The 16,482-nt window shown below is 44.4% G+C and overlaps 9 non-coding genes across 9 annotated transcripts; all 9 read left to right on the top strand.

Moving 5' to 3' along the window:
- Positions 1–4,141: 4,141 nt before the first annotated feature.
- On the top strand, positions 4,142–4,260 carry LOC123489757. The gene has a single exon (XR_006660641.1). It is a non-coding gene; the product is annotated as a 5S ribosomal RNA (ribosomal RNA).
- A 1,158-nt stretch (positions 4,261–5,418) lies between these two features.
- Positions 5,419–5,537, top strand: LOC123489749. Its single transcript, XR_006660633.1, has one exon. It is a non-coding gene; the product is annotated as a 5S ribosomal RNA (ribosomal RNA).
- Positions 5,538–6,694: 1,157 nt separating this feature from the next.
- On the top strand, positions 6,695–6,813 carry LOC123489751. Its single transcript, XR_006660635.1, has one exon. It is a non-coding gene; the product is annotated as a 5S ribosomal RNA (ribosomal RNA).
- A 1,160-nt stretch (positions 6,814–7,973) lies between these two features.
- On the top strand, positions 7,974–8,092 carry LOC123489752. The gene has a single exon (XR_006660636.1). It is a non-coding gene; the product is annotated as a 5S ribosomal RNA (ribosomal RNA).
- Positions 8,093–9,251: 1,159 nt separating this feature from the next.
- Positions 9,252–9,370, top strand: LOC123489750. The gene has a single exon (XR_006660634.1). It is a non-coding gene; the product is annotated as a 5S ribosomal RNA (ribosomal RNA).
- A 1,154-nt stretch (positions 9,371–10,524) lies between these two features.
- LOC123489755 lies at positions 10,525–10,643 on the top strand. The gene has a single exon (XR_006660639.1). It is a non-coding gene; the product is annotated as a 5S ribosomal RNA (ribosomal RNA).
- Positions 10,644–11,802: 1,159 nt separating this feature from the next.
- Positions 11,803–11,921, top strand: LOC121559317. The gene has a single exon (XR_005998738.2). It is a non-coding gene; the product is annotated as a 5S ribosomal RNA (ribosomal RNA).
- Positions 11,922–13,078: 1,157 nt separating this feature from the next.
- On the top strand, positions 13,079–13,197 carry LOC123489762. Its single transcript, XR_006660646.1, has one exon. It is a non-coding gene; the product is annotated as a 5S ribosomal RNA (ribosomal RNA).
- Positions 13,198–14,354: 1,157 nt separating this feature from the next.
- On the top strand, positions 14,355–14,473 carry LOC123489761. The gene has a single exon (XR_006660645.1). It is a non-coding gene; the product is annotated as a 5S ribosomal RNA (ribosomal RNA).
- The last annotated feature ends 2,009 nt before the right edge of the window (positions 14,474–16,482 follow it).

Here is a 16,482-nt window from a genome sequence, read left to right as displayed (position 1 = left end):
TTCCCAAGTTCCCTTTTCTCCGTTTAGATTTCCCCGTTGACCGTTTGTCCCTGTTTTGGCAGGTTTTCGCTCTCAAAAGTACACCTTTTTAATAGCAAAACAGCACAATTGGATGTTCTATGTCCACAACAATGTTTAAACCCTATCAGGTGACCATTTGTGAGGTCTGGGAAAAATGTAAGACATTTAGATTTTGGGGTGTAGTTACCCTTAAATGCAAGCGTGCACCAGGTAGAGACCTTTGTTTGGTTAAGCGGTGTTGCTGTAGAACAAATGGCCACTGGAGTGATGCAAATGATCACGGTATAATTCTGCCATGCAGGCATAGGCTACTTTGTAGTTAACATTTACTTGCGAAGGTTTTGGGGAAAGCCATTCCTTCCCTACCAGAAGAAGGTTATCATTAGCATCATCGCTAACGGCTACACAAAGTGTAGACATACGCGCTGTGATGTCACGAGAGGCTACACAGCTTTCAGCGGGATTGCTCAAGTAGTGCAAGGAGACCAGGTTCAACCAAAACAAGGATTTTATTAAAGGTCTTGGGAAACTAACGAAAGTATAACACAATTCTGTTCTCTGGTGGCTCTTTAAGGGTTAACAGTTCAGGGATGTCTCTTCCACATCCAAAATCATAACTCTCCCTCGCTCAAATAACTTTTCCCCAGTCTTACTGTATTCCACGTTGCAGCTAGTGGCCAACCCAGCAAAACGTCCTTCCAAATGTCCCACACGTATTTCCACAGGTGCATATATCCAAAGGTGAGTATTTCCCCAAAGGTAAGTATCTCCAAATCCTTATATTCCTCCTGGAAGTGGACGTGCAGCACTCTTGTCCTCCAGAGAGCCCAGGTTGGAGACTGTGTCTCTTCCCTTCCCAAACCTTCCGCTCATCAGCTCCTCATTTGTTTCAGCTGCGTGGGAAGATTGGCCATAGAGGGGTGGAGTTCCCGACCATACCAGCAGATGGAGCCATAGCTGTCTAGGTTTGCAGCCACCTCAGGGGGATGTAACGTCCCTCCAGGACACAGCCTCTCGTGACATCACACATCCCCTCCTCGGGACCGACGTCCTCGTCGGGGTAAAGGCAGCGAAGAAGGCATCACGCCGGGAGAGGGCGTCCGCATTGCCGTGGTGCTTGCCAGCCCTCGGCTGTTTCCACTCCATCTGGTGAGTTGGTGCTGTGTTGTACAGTGCCGGTCTCTGGGGTCTCTCCTTGAGTTTCTTACTGAACGCATCAGCCTTGGTTTTAGCAGAGTTTAGCTTCTGTTGAGCAGCTTTCAGTTCCTTCTCTCTCTCTGCCTCCGCATTCTTCATCTTGTTCTCCAACACCTTGTACTTCTCCTCTGCCTTCTTCTGGACCTCCTTACTACTGCGCAGGGTCTCCTCACACTCCTCGATGGTCCTGCGCAGCCTCTCCAGCTCCTCCTGTTGCTTATGGAAGGAGCTCTGTTGGAGTTTAGCCTGGAGGATATCTAACTCTTCTGTCTTCATGTCTAACTGTTGCTTTAACAAACGATACCTCTCAGCGGTCCCCTTCAGACCAGACAGTTCTTTGTCCAGATTCTGTAGCTCCGTCTCTGTGTCGGTCTGGGCACCTGCCCTCCCTATCAGAGCCCGGGCGGGAGTGAGTAACTCGGAGGATTGCACCGAGCCTTCCCAGGATGAGTCTTGCCTCTCCGTTTCCGAGGTACTCGGGTTATCCTCTCCTGAGACTCTCTCCAGAGTGGGTAAAAGGCTGGGCAGTCTCGTCCAATTAGGACAGGGACGGGGAGGGAATCAACCACCCCCGCCGTCGTGTGTATGGTTCCCCGTGTGCTGGTCATTGTAAGTTCAGTAATGGGGTATTCTCTGGTGTCCCCATGGACACAGGAAACTGGGAGGACTTTCCCCGGGGTCAGACACGTTGGGCCCACCAAATCCTTACGCACCAGGGTGGCCCGGCTACCAGAATCCAGTAAGGCCTCCACATCATGGTGATTCACAGTTACCGGGCAGGTGGGGGTCGATCTGGGCCGCCATCTACGACTCCCAAGAGCGAGGCAAAACGGTGTGTGGGTGCTGAGCTGGAGGACTCCGCAGTGGGCATAGGTTCATCGGCTGGTTTCCCACACTGCCAGGAGATATGTCCCATCTCCCCACACCGGTAACACTGTCGAGTTTCCCCCTCCTGGTGTACTCTTCTTGGACCCGCCTGGTTTCTGGCTCCCCCTGGAGCCGGGATAAGTCCTGACGTGGCTGGGTTCGAGACCTTGGGGTCCTTTGGACGGGTTCTTCCCATTTGTGGTGGGGCCGCCCTCCTGGGGTCTTTTCGGGAAGCATTCAGCATCTCCGCTGTGGCCTGGTACTTTTCCACAGCTTCCACGGTCAGATCAGCCGTGGTCAAGGCCTGTTGACTGATGAACCGTTTTTGCCTCATAAGGCAGGGCGCGTAGGTAACGATCCACCACAACGGCCTCCACCACCGCCGCTGCTGTATTCCTCTGCGGATCCAGCCATTTCCTTGCGATTCGGACAAGTTCATGCATCTGCGCCCGAGGAGGTTGGTCTGGTTGGAAGGTCCAGCTGTGAAAGCGCTGGGCCATACCAAACTTTGTGAGTCCATATCTGCTGAGGATCTCAGACTTCAGGGCATCATAGTCAGTAACCTGGTCAGGGCCCAGGTCCCGGACAGCATTCAGCGCTTCCCCGGTTAGAAAGGGGGGCTAACAGACCAACCCACTGTTGCTTGGGCCAGGCTTCCCCTAGTGGCCGTGGCCTCAAATGCATGCAGGTATGCCTCAATGTCATCGGTAGCTCCCATCTTAGATATAAAGTCACTTGCCTTTATTGGGCGGGTATTTTGGACCACCCTCTGTCTCTGCAACTGCAATTCCTCTGCCTTCAGAAGGTTGGCTTTCTTTTGCTCCTCCAAGAGAGCCACGTTTACTTGCATCTGGGCTTGCTGGCCAGCAACAAGGGCTTTCAATATGTCCTCCATTTCAGTCGGGCGGGAGCCTACGGCCAACTTGGAAAACTGGGTGATCAAACCTTCGGTATCCTCCTCTGACATGCACTATTAACGCTTGAGCGTGCCCGTATTCTCCACCATCTGTGATGTCACGAGAGGCTACACAGCTTTCAGCGGGATTGCTCAAGTAGTGCAAGGAGACCAGGTTCAACCAAAACAAGATTATATTAAAGGTCTTGGGAAACTAACGAAAGTATAACACAATTCTGTTCTCTGGTGGCTCTTTAAGGGTTAACAGTTCAGGGATGTCTCTTCCACATCCAAAATCATAACTCTCCCTCGCTCAAATAACTTTTCCCCAGTCTTACTGTATTCCACGTTGCAGCTAGTGGCCAACCCAGCAAAAACGTCCTTCCAAATGTCCCACACGTATTTCCACAGGTGCATATATCCAAAGGTGAGTATTTCCCCAAAGGTAAGTATCTCCAAATCCTTATATTCCTCCTGGAAGTGGACGTGCAGCACTCTTGTCCTCCAGAGAGCCCAGGTTGGAGACTGTGTCTCTTCCCTTCCCAAACCTTCCGCTCATCAGCTCCTCATTTGTTTCAGCTGCGTGGGAAGATTGGCCATAGAGGGGTGGAGTTCCCGACCATACCAGCAGATGGAGCCATAGCTTTCTGGGTTTGCAGCCACCTCAGGGGGATGTAACGTCCCTCCAGGACACAGCCTCTCGTGACATCACAGCGCGCACCGCACACATGCACACAGACAGGGGCATTCCTGTGCCGTTTCAGGAAGTTCATGGAAATACGAATCACTGATGCATTTTGTTCATGTCTTATGATTGACTTGGGCAAATGAATGCGTTTTCTAACAAGTTGAATAGATTTAGTTGATTTCTTACTAAGTTCAATAAATGTTTGAATATTGTTGAATTTCGGTTTAATGTCTGGATTCCGTGATTCGGTCCGCAACGCCTATTTTATAGGGCCCTAGTCAATGAACTTGTCATAAATCAACATAGGATATGCCCTCTTCCCCCCAACAAGAATCAAATATATATATATATATTGGAAATGTAAGCAGGGGTTGAGCTTCTTCAGTTTGTGTCACAAAGTGGATACGTTTCTGTGTCCCTTTCAGAGTGAGTGACACATTGACTTTATATAGTGTACCAAGAGTTTTTCCCTCGCTTACGGCCATACCAGCCTGAATACGCCTGATCTCGTCCGATCTCGGAAGCTAAGCAGGGTCGGGCCTGGTTAGTACTTGGATGGGAGACTGCCTGGGAATACCAGGTGTTGTAAGCTTTTTGTCCCAGTAGAGCGTGATCTTGTGTCATGGAGCAACTGCTTTTTATTTATCACCCTAATAATATCATGGATTGTTATTGGACTAAATGCAGTTTGTGTGCTGCCCTGCCCTGATCAAATCAAATCAAATAATGGACAGTGCGTTTCCCTCAAAATATAGGCAGTACATGCAGCCTTTGTTTTTAGTCTAGGAGACAGTCAATGTCTGTAGTCCATTAGGGCACTATACAATCCCTTCAATGTTTTGCCTGATTCCGTTAATTCCCAAGTTCCCTTTTCTCCGTTTAGATTTCCCCGTTGACCGTTTGTCCCTGTTTTGGCAGGTTTTCGCTCTCAAAAGTACACCTTTTTAATAGCAAAACAGCACAATTGGATGTTCTATGTCCACAACAATGTTTAAACCCTATCAGGTGACCATTTGTGAGGTCTGGGAAAAATGTAAGACATTTAGATGTTGGGGTGTAGTTACCCTTAAATGCAAGCATGCACCAGGAAGAGACCTTTGTTTGGTTAAGCGGTGTTGCTGTAGAACAAATGGCAACTGGAGTGATGCAAATGATCACGGTATAATTCTGCCAGGCAGGCATAGGCTACTTTGTAGTTAACATTTACTTGCGAAGGTTTTGGGGAAAGCCATTCCTTCCCTACCAGAAGAAGGTTATCATTAGCATCATCGCTAACGGCTACACAAAGTGTAGACATACGCGCGCACCGCACACATGCACACAGACAGGGGCATTCCTGTGCCGTTTCAGAAAGTTCATGGAAATACGAATCACTGATGCATTTTGTTCATGTCTTATGATTGACTTGGGCAAATGAATGCGTTTTCTAACAAGTTGAATAGATTTAGTTGATTTCTTACTAAGTTCAATAAATGTTTGAATATTGTTGAATTTCGGTTTAATGTCTGGATTCCGTGATTCGGTCCGCAACGCCTATTTTATAGGGCCCTAGTCAATGAACTTGTCATAAATCAACATAGGATATGCCCTCTTCCCCCCCCAACAAGACTCAAATATATATATATATATATTGGAAATGTAAGCAGGGGTTGAGCTTCTTCAGTTTGTGTCACAAAGTGGATACGTTTCTGTGTCCCTTTCAGAGTGAGTGACACATTTACTTTATATAGTGTACCAAGAGCTGTTCCTCGCTTACGGCCATACCAGCCTGAATACGCCCGATCTCGTCCGATCTCGGAAGCTAAGCAGGGTCGGGCCTGGTTAGTACTTGGATGGGAGACCGCCTGGGAATACCAGGTGCTGTGAGCTTTTGTCCCAGTAGAGCTTGCTCTTGTGTCATGGAGCAACTGCTTTTTATTTATCACCCTAATAATATCATGGATTGTTATTGGACTAAATGCAGTTTGTGTGCTGCCCTGCCCTGATCAAATCAAATCAAATAATGGACAGTGCGTTTCCCTCAAAATATAGGCAGTACATGCAGCCTTTGTTTTTAGTCTAGGAGACAGTCAATGTCTGTAGTCCATTAGGGCACTATACAATCCCTTCAATGTTTTGCCTGATTCCGTTAATTCCCAAGTTCCCTTTTCTCCGTTTAGATTTCCCCGTTGACCGTTTGTCCCTGTTTTGGCAGGTTTTCGCTCTCAAAAGTACACCTCTTTAATAGCAAAACAGCACAATTGGATGTTCTATGTCCACAACAATGTTTAAACCCTATCAGGTGACCATTTGTGAGGTCTGGGAAAAATGTAAGACATTTAGATGTTGGGGTGTAGTTACCCTTAAATGCAAGCATGCACCAGGAAGAGACCTTTGTTTGGTTAAGCGGTGTTGCTGTAGAACAAATGGCAACTGGAGTGATGCAAATGATCACGGTATAACTCTGCCAGGCAGGCATAGGCTACTTTGTAGTTAACATTTACTTGCGAAGGATTTGGGGAAAGCCATTCCTTCCCTACCAGAAGAAGGTTATCATTAGCATCATCGCTAACGGCTACACCAAGTGTAGACATACGCGCGCACCGCACACATGCACACAGACAGGGGCATTCCTGTGCCGTTTCAGAAAGTTCATGGAAATACGAATCACTGATGCATTTTTTTCATGTCTTATGATTGACTTGGGCAAATGAATGCGTTTTCTAACAAGTTGAATAGATTTAGTTGATTTCTTACTAAGTTCAATAAATGTTTGAATATTGTTGAATTTCGGTTTAATGTCTGGATTCCGTGATTCGGTCCGCAACGCCTATTTTATAGGGCCCTAGTCAATGAACTTGTCATAAATCAACATAGGATATGCCCTCTTCTCCCCCCAACAAGACTCAAATATATATATATATATTTGGAAATGTAAGCAGGGGTTGAGCTTCTTCAGTTTGTGTCACAAAGTGGATACGTTTCTGTGTCCCTTTCAGAGTGAGTGACACATTGACTTTATATAGTGTACCAAGAGTTGTTCCCTCGCTTACGGCCATACCATCCTGAATACGCCCGATCTCGTCCGATCTCGGAAGCTAAGCAGGGTCGGGCCTGGTTAGTACTTGGATGGGAGACCGCCTGGGAATAACAGGTGCTGTAAGTTTTTTGTCCCAGTAGAGCTTGCTCTTGTGTCATGGAGCAACTGCTTTTTATTTATCACCCTAATAATATCATTGATTGTTATTGGACTAAATGCAGTTTGTGTGCTGCCCTGCCCTGATCAAATCAAATCAAATAATGGACAGTGCGTTTCCCTCAAAATATAGGCAGTACATGCAGCCTTTGTTTTTAGTCTAGGAGACAGTCAATGTCTGTAGTCCATTAGGGCACTATACAATCCCTTCAATGTTTTGCCTGATTCCGTTAATTCCCAAGTTCCCTTTTCTCCGTTTAGATTTCCCCGTTGACCGTTTGTCCCTGTTTTGGCAGGTTTTCGCTCTCAAAAGTACACCTTTTTAATAGCAAAACAGCACAATTGGATGTTCTATGTCCACAACAATGTTTAAACCCTATCAGGTGACCATTTGTGAGGTCTGGGAAAAATGTAAGACATTTAGATGTTGGGGTGTAGTTACCCTTAAATGCAAGCATGCACCAGGAAGAGACCTTTGTTTGGTTAAGCGGTGTTGCTGTAGAACAAATGGCAACTGGAGTGATGCAAATGATCACGGTATAATTCTGCCAGGCAGGCATAGGCTACTTTGTAGTTAACATTTACTTGCGAAGGTTTTGGGGAAAGCCATTCCTTCCCTACCAGAAGAAGGTTATCATTAGCATCATCGCTAACGGCTACACAAAGTGTAGACATACGCGCCGCACCGCACACATGCACACAGACAGGGGCATTCCTGTGCCGTTTCAGAAAGTTCATGGAAATACGAATCACTGATGCATTTTGTTCATGTCTTATGATTGACTTGGGCAAATGAATGCGTTTTCTAACAAGTTGAATAGATTTAGTTGATTTCTTACTAAGTTCAATAAATGTTTGAATATTGTTGAATTTCGGTTTAATGTCTGGATTCCGTGATTCGGTCCGCAACGCCTATTTTATAGGGCCCTAGTCAATGAACTTGTCATAAATCAACATAGGATATGCCCTCTTCCCCCCCCAACAAGACTCAAATATATATATATATATATTGGAAATGTAAGCAGGGGTTGAGCTTCTTCAGTTTGTGTCACAAAGTGGATACGTTTCTGTGTCCCTTTCAGAGTGAGTGACACATTGACTTTATATAGTGTACCAAGAGCTGTTCCCTCGCTTACGGCCATACCAGCCTGAATACTCCCGATCTCGTCCGATCTCGGAAGCTAAGCAGGGTCGGGCCTGGTTAGTACTTGGATGGGAGACCGCCTGGGAATACCAGGTGCTGTGAGTTTTTTGTCCCAGTAGAGCTTGCTCTTGTGCCATGGAGCAACTGCTTTTTATTTATCACCCTAATAATATCATGGATTGTTATTGGACTAAATGCAGTTTGTGTGCTGCCCTGCCCTGATCAAATCAAATCAAATAATGGACAGTGCGTTTCCCTCAAAATATAGGCAGTACATGCAGCCTTTGTTTTTAGTCTAGGAGACAGTCAATGTCTGTAGTCCATTAGGGCACTATACAATCCCTTCAATGTTTTGCCTGATTCCGTTAATTCCCAAGTTCCCTTTTCTCCGTTTAGATTTCCCCGTTGACCGTTTGTCCCTGTTTTGGCAGGTTTTCGCTCTCAAAAGTACACCTCTTTAATAGCAAAACAGCACAATTGGATGTTCTATGTCCACAACAATGTTTAAACCCTATCAGGTGACCATTTGTGAGGTCTGGGAAAAATGTAAGACATTTAGATGTTGGGGTGTAGTTACCCTTAAATGCAAGCATGCACCAGGAAGAGACCTTTGTTTGGTTAAGCGGTGTTGCTGTAGAACAAATGGCAACTGGAGTGATGCAAATGATCACGGTATAACTCTGCCAGGCAGGCATAGGCTACTTTGTAGTTAACATTTACTTGCGAAGGATTTGGGGAAAGCCATTCCTTCCCTACCAGAAGAAGGTTATCATTAGCATCATCGCTAACGGCTACACAAAGTGTAGACATACGCGCGCACCGCACACATGCACACAGACAGGGGCATTCCTGTGCCGTTTCAGAAAGTTCATGGAAATACGAATCACTGATGCATTTTGTTCATGTCTTATGATTGACTTGGGCAAATGAATGCGTTTTCTAACAAGTTGAATAGATTTAGTTGATTTCTTACTAAGTTCAATAAATGTTTGAATATTGTTGAATTTCGGTTTAATGTCTGGATTCCGTGATTCGGTCCGCAACGCCTATTTTATAGGGCCCTAGTCAATGAACTTGTCATAAATCAACATAGGATATGCCCTCTTCCCCCCCCCCAACAAGACTCAAATATATATATATATATTGGAAATGTAAGCAGGGGTTGAGCTTCTTCAGTTTGTGTCACAAAGTGGATACGTTTCTGTGTCCCTTTCAGAGTGAGTGACACATTGACTTTATATAGTGTACCAAGAGTTGTTCCCTCGCTTACGGCCATACCATCCTGAATACGCCCGATCTCGTCCGATCTCGGAAGCTAAGCAGGGTCGGGCCTGGTTAGTACTTGGATGGGAGACCGCCTGGGAATAACAGGTGCTGTAAGTTTTTGTCCCAGTAGAGCTTGCTCTTGTGTCATGGAGCAACTGCTTTTTATTTATCACCCTAATAATATCATGGATTGTTATTGGACTAAATGCAGTTTGTGTGCTGCCCTGCCCTGATCAAATCAAATCAAATAATGGACAGTGCGTTTCCCTCAAAATATAGGCAGTACATGCAGCCTTTGTTTTTAGTCTAGGAGACAGTCAATGTCTGTAGTCCATTAGGGCACTATACAATCCCTTCAATGTTTTGCCTGATTCCGTTAATTCCCAAGTTCCCTTTTCTCCGTTTAGATTTCCCCGTTGACCGTTTGTCCCTGTTTTGGCAGGTTTTCGCTCTCAAAAGTACACCTTTTTAATAGCAAAACAGCACAATTGGATGTTCTATGTCCACAACAATGTTTAAACCCTATCAGGTGACCATTTGTGAGGTCTGGGAAAAATGTAAGACATTTAGATGTTGGGGTGTAGTTACCCTTAAATGCAAGCATGCACCAGGAAGAGACCTTTGTTTGGTTAAGCGGTGTTGCTGTAGAACAAATGGCAACTGGAGTGATGCAAATGATCACGGTATAATTCTGCCAGGCAGGCATAGGCTACTTTGTAGTTAACATTTACTTGCGAAGGTTTTGGGGAAAGCCATTCCTTCCCTACCAGAAGAAGGTTATCATTAGCATCATCGCTAACGGCTACACAAAGTGTAGACATACGCGCGCACCGCACACATGCACACAGACAGGGGCATTCCTGTGCCGTTTCAGAAAGTTCATGGAAATACGAATCACTGATGCATTTTGTTCATGTCTTATGATTGACTTGGGCAAATGAATGCGTTTTCTAACAAGTTGAATAGATTTAGTTGATTTCTTACTAAGTTCAATAAATGTTTGAATATTGTTGAATTTCGGTTTAATGTCTGGATTCCGTGATTCGGTCCGCAACGCCTATTTTATAGGGCCCTAGTCAATGAACTTGTCATAAATCAACATAGGATATGCCCTCTTCCCCCCAACAAGACTCAAATATATATATATATATTGGAAATGTAAGCAGGGGTTGAGCTTCTTCAGTTTGTGTCACAAAGTGGATACGTTTCTGTGTCCCTTTCAGAGTGAGTGACACATTTACTTTATATAGTGTACCAAGAGCTGTTCCCTCGCTTACGGCCATACCAGCCTGAATACGCCCGATCTCGTCCGATCTCGGAAGCTAAGCAGGGTCGGGCCTGGTTAGTACTTGGATGGGACACCGCCTGGGAATACCAGGTGCTGTAAGTTTTTTGTCCCAGTAGAGCTTGCTCTTGTGCCATGGAGCAACTGCTTTTTATTTATCACCCTAATAATATCATGGATTGTTATTGGACTAAATGCAGTTTGTGTGCTGCCCTGCCCTGATCAAATCAAATCAAATAATGGACAGTGCGTTTCCCTCAAAATATAGGCAGTACATGCAGCCTTTGTTTTTAGTCTAGGAGACAGTCAATGTCTGTAGTCCATTAGGGCACTATACAATCCCTTCAATGTTTTGCCTGATTCCGTTAATTCCCAAGTTCCCTTTTCTCCGTTTAGATTTCCCCGTTGACCGTTTGTCCCTGTTTTGGCAGGTTTTCGCTCTCAAAAGTACACCTTTTTAATAGCAAAACAGCACAATTGGATGTTCTATGTCCACAACAATGTTTAAACCCTATCAGGTGACCATTTGTGAGGTCTGGGAAAAATGTAAGACATTTAGATGTTGGGGTGTAGTTACCCTTAAATGCAAGCATGCACCAGGAAGAGACCTTTGTTTGGTTAAGCGGTGTTGCTGTAGAACAAATGGCAACTGGAGTGATGCAAATGATCACGGTATAATTCTGCCATGCAGGCATAGGCTACTTTGTAGTTAACATTTACTTGCGAAGGTTTTGGGGAAAGCCATTCCTTCCCTACCAGAAGAAGGTTATCATTAGCATCATCGCTAACGGCTACACAAAGTGTAGACATACGCGCGCACCGCACACATGCACACAGACAGGGGCATTCCTGTGCCGTTTCAGAAAGTTCATGGAAATACGAATCACTGATGCATTTTGTTCATGTCTTATGATTGACTTGGGCAAATGAATGCGTTTTCTAACAAGTTGAATAGATTTAGTTGATTTCTTACTAAGTTCAATAAATGTTTGAATATTGTTGAATTTCGGTTTAATGTCTGGATTCCGTGATTCGGTCCGCAACGCCTATTTTATAGGGCCCTAGTCAATGAACTTGTCATAAATCAACATAGGATATGCCCTCTTCCCCCCCCAACAAGACTCAAATATATATATATATATATTGGAAATGTAAGCAGGGGTTGAGCTTCTTCAGTTTGTGTCACAAAGTGGATACGTTTCTGTGTCCCTTTCAGAGTGAGTGACACATTGACTTTATATAGTGTACCAAGAGTTGTTCCCTCGCTTACGGCCATACCAGCCTGAATACGCCCGATCTCGTCCGATCTCGGAAGCTAAGCAGGGTCGGGCCTGGTTAGTACTTGGATGGGAGACCGCCTGGGAATACCAGGTGCTGTAAGCTTTTGTCCCAGTAGAGCTTGCTCTTGTGTCATGGAGCAACTGCTTTTTATTTATCACCCTAATAATATCATGGATTGTTATTGGACTAAATGCAGTTTGTGTGCTGCCCTGCCCTGATCAAATCAAATCAAATAATGGACAGTGCGTTTCCCTCAAAATATAGGCAGTACATGCAGCCTTTGTTTTTAGTCTAGGAGACAGTCAATGTCTGTAGTCCATTAGGGCACTATACAATCCCTTCAATGTTTTGCCTGATTCCGTTAATTCCCAAGTTCCCTTTTCTCCGTTTAGATTTCCCCGTTGACCGTTTGTCCCTGTTTTGGCAGGTTTTCGCTCTCAAAAGTACACCTTTTTAATAGCAAAACAGCACAATTGGATGTTCTATGTCCACAACAATGTTTAAACCCTATCAGGTGACCATTTGTGAGGTCTGGGAAAAATGTAAGACATTTAGATGTTGGGGTGTAGTTACCCTTAAATGCAAGCATGCACCAGGAAGAGACCTTTGTTTGGTTAAGCGGTGTTGCTGTAGAACAAATGGCAACTGGAGTGATGCAAATGATCACGGTATAATTCTGCCAGGCAGGCATAGGCTACTTTGTAGTTAACATTTACTTGCGAAGGATTTGGGGAAAGCCATTCCTTCCCTACCAGAAGAAGGTTATCATTAGCATCATCGCTAACGGCTACACAAAGTGTAGACATACGCGCGCACCGCACACATGCACACAGACAGGGGCATTCCTGTGCCGTTTCAGAAAGTTCATGGAAATACGAATCACTGATGCATTTTGTTCATGTCTTATGATTGACTTGGGCAAATGAATGCGTTTTCTAACAAGTTGAATAGATTTAGTTGATTTCTTACTAAGTTCAATAAATGTTTGAATATTGTTGAATTTCGGTTTAATGTCTGGATTCCGTGATTCGGTCCGCAACGCCTATTTTATAGGGCCCTAGTCAATGAACTTGTCATAAATCAACATAGGATATGCCCTCTTCCCCCCCAACAAGACTCAAATATATATATATATATATTGGAAATGTAAGCAGGGGTTGAGCTTCTTCAGCTTGTGTCACAAAGTGGATACGTTTCTGTGTCCCTTTCAGAGTGAGTGACACATTGACTTTATATAGTGTACCAAGAGTTGTTCCCTCGCTTACGGCCATACCAGCCTGAATACGCCCGATCTCGTCCGATCTCGGAAGCTAAGCAGGGTCGGGCCTGGTTAGTACTTGGATGGGAGACCGCCTGGGAATACCAGGTGCTGTAAGCTTTTGTCCCAGTAGAGCTTGCTCTTGTGTCATGGAGCAACTGCTTTTTATTTATCACCCTAATAATATCATGGATTGTTATTGGACTAAATGCAGTTTGTGTGCTGCCCTGCCCTGATCAAATCAAATCAAATAATGGACAGTGCGTTTCCCTCAAAATATAGGCAGTACATGCAGCCTTTGTTTTTAGTCTAGGAGACAGTCAATGTCTGTAGTCCATTAGGGCACTATACAATCCCTTCAATGTTTTGCCTGATTCCGTTAATTCCCAAGTTCCCTTTTCTCCGTTTAGATTTCCCCGTTGACCGTTTGTCCCTGTTTTGGCAGGTTTTCGCTCTCAAAAGTACACCTTTTTAATAGCAAAACAGCACAATTGGATGTTCTATGTCCACAACAATGTTTAAACCCTATCAGGTGACCATTTGTGAGGTCTGGGAAAAATGTAAGACATTTAGATGTTGGGGTGTAGTTACCCTTAAATGCAAGCATGCACCAGGAAGAGACCTTTGTTTGGTTAAGCGGTGTTGCTGTAGAACAAATGGCAACTGGAGTGATGCAAATGATCACGGTATAATTCTGCCATGCAGGCATAGGCTACTTTGTAGTTAACATTTACTTGCGAAGGTTTTGGGGAAAGCCATTCCTTCCCTACCAGAAGAAGGTTATCATTAGCATCATCGCTAACGGCTACACAAAGTGTAGACATACGCGCGCACCGCACACATGCACACAGACAGGGGCATTCCTGTGCCGTTTCAGAAAGTTCATGGAAATACGAATCACTGATGCATTTTGTTCATGTCTTATGATTGACTTGGGCAAATGAATGCGTTTTCTAACAAGTTGAATAGATTTAGTTGATTTCTTACTAAGTTCAATAAATGTTTGAATATTGTTGAATTTCGGTTTAATGTCTGGATTCCGTGATTCGGTCCGCAACGCCTATTTTATAGGGCCCTAGTCAATGAACTTGTCATAAATCAACATAGGATATGCCCTCTTCCCCCCCAACAAGACTCAAATATATATATATATATATTGGAAATGTAAGCAGGGGTTGAGCTTCTTCAGCTTGTGTCACAAAGTGGATACGTTTCTGTGTCCCTTTCAGAGTGAGTGACACATTGACTTTATATAGTGTACCAAGAGTTGTTCCCTCGCTTACGGCCATACCAGCCTGAATACGCCCGATCTCGTCCGATCTCGGAAGCTAAGCAGGGTCGGGCCTGGTTAGTACTTGGATGGGAGACCGCCTGGGAATACCAGGTGCTGTAAGCTTTTGTCCCAGTAGAGCTTGCTCTTGTGTCATGGAGCAACTGCTTTTTATTTATCACCCTAATAATATCATGGATTGTTATTGGACTAAATGCAGTTTGTGTGCTGCCCTGCCCTGATCAAATCAAATCAAATAATGGACAGTGCGTTTCCCTCAAAATATAGGCAGTACATGCAGCCTTTGTTTTTAGTCTAGGAGACAGTCAATGTCTGTAGTCCATTAGGGCACTATACAATCCCTTCAATGTTTTGCCTGATTCCGTTAATTCCCAAGTTCCCTTTTCTCCGTTTAGATTTCCCCGTTGACCGTTTGTCCCTGTTTTGGCAGGTTTTCGCTCTCAAAAGTACACCTTTTTAATAGCAAAACAGCACAATTGGATGTTCTATGTCCACAACAATGTTTAAACCCTATCAGGTGACCATTTGTGAGGTCTGGGAAAAATGTAAGACATTTAGATGTTGGGGTGTAGTTACCCTTAAATGCAAGCATGCACCAGGAAGAGACCTTTGTTTGGTTAAGCGGTGTTGCTGTAGAACAAATGGCAACTGGAGTGATGCAAATGATCACGGTATAATTCTGCCATGCAGGCATAGGCTACTTTGTAGTTAACATTTACTTGCGAAGGTTTTGGGGAAAGCCATTCCTTCCCTACCAGAAGAAGGTTATCATTAGCATCATCGCTAACGGCTACACAAAGTGTAGACATACGCGCGCACCGCACACATGCACACAGACAGGGGCATTCCTGTGCCGTTTCAGAAAGTTCATGGAAATACGAATCACTGATGCATTTTGTTCATGTCTTATGATTGACTTGGGCAAATGAATGCGTTTTCTAACAAGTTGAATAGATTTAGTTGATTTCTTACTAAGTTCAATAAATGTTTGAATATTGTTGAATTTCGGTTTAATGTCTGGATTCCGTGATTCGGTCCGCAACGCCTATTTTATAGGGCCCTAGTCAATGAACTTGTCATAAATCAACATAGGATATGCCCTCTTACCCCCCCCAACAAGACTCAAATATATATATATATATATATGGAAATGTAAGCAGGGGTTAAGCTTCTTCAGCTTGTGTCACAAAGTGGATACGTTTCTGTGTCCCTTTCAGAGTGAGTGACACATTGACTTTATATAGTGTACCAAGAGTTGTTCCCTCGCTTACGGCCATACCACCCTGAATACGCCCTTCCGGTGAGTTGAGTGAGACAGGTGCAGGTGATTAAGCTGTAAGTGAGTGTTTGGGAGAGAACTATTTGCTTGAGTTTCTTAGTTTATTGAAGGACAATTGTTTGATTTTGAATTCAATTAAGTTTAAGGTTAGTTAGTTTTTTCCCCCCTTGCAGTTCTGCTGCTTGGGGGTGAGTTTTTTGAGACTTTTTTTCTGTTTGGTTAATGACGGACAACATGGCAAAGAATAATGGAACGGATAAAGACAAAGGCAATGCGCAACGGACAAAACTTGGACCTGAAGGTGGCTCAAAATACGGCAAGGAACGAACAGTGGCAGTGGAATTGATGGGAGAAGACAAGATAACGACGATGGAATTACTAAGATCAATTGAAGATGTGTGCGGAAAGGTGGTGGGGTGCAGAATAAAAGGAGAAAGGAAATATGAAGTCACGATGGGGGATGAAAATGGAAAAGAGTGTTTAATGGATGGGTTCATGATTAAGAACACGAAGGTAATGGCGAGAGATATGATGGCAAACGAACTCATAGTCTCGTTTATGAATTTGCCAGTTTATATCGAAGACGGAGCTATACTGGATAAACTGCGGATCTGGGGTGTAGCTGCGGTCTCAGAAATCAGAAGGAGAGTCTGGCCGGGTACGGAAATCGTGGATGGGACAAGATACTGTAAGGTAAAGTTCACGGACACCGTGCAGTCCTTGCCGTATTCCACTAAGTTCGAGACAATGGAGGGTGGTGAATATTTCAGGGTGATTCATGACAAGCAGGTTAGGGTATGTCGCCTGTGTATTCAACCTGGACATATTTTAAAGG

Source organism: Coregonus clupeaformis, unplaced genomic scaffold, assembly GCF_020615455.1.
Source record: "Coregonus clupeaformis isolate EN_2021a unplaced genomic scaffold, ASM2061545v1 scaf3259, whole genome shotgun sequence".
NCBI lineage: Eukaryota > Metazoa > Chordata > Actinopteri > Salmoniformes > Salmonidae > Coregonus > Coregonus clupeaformis.
This window is presented reverse-complemented; position numbering and strand designations above follow the sequence as displayed.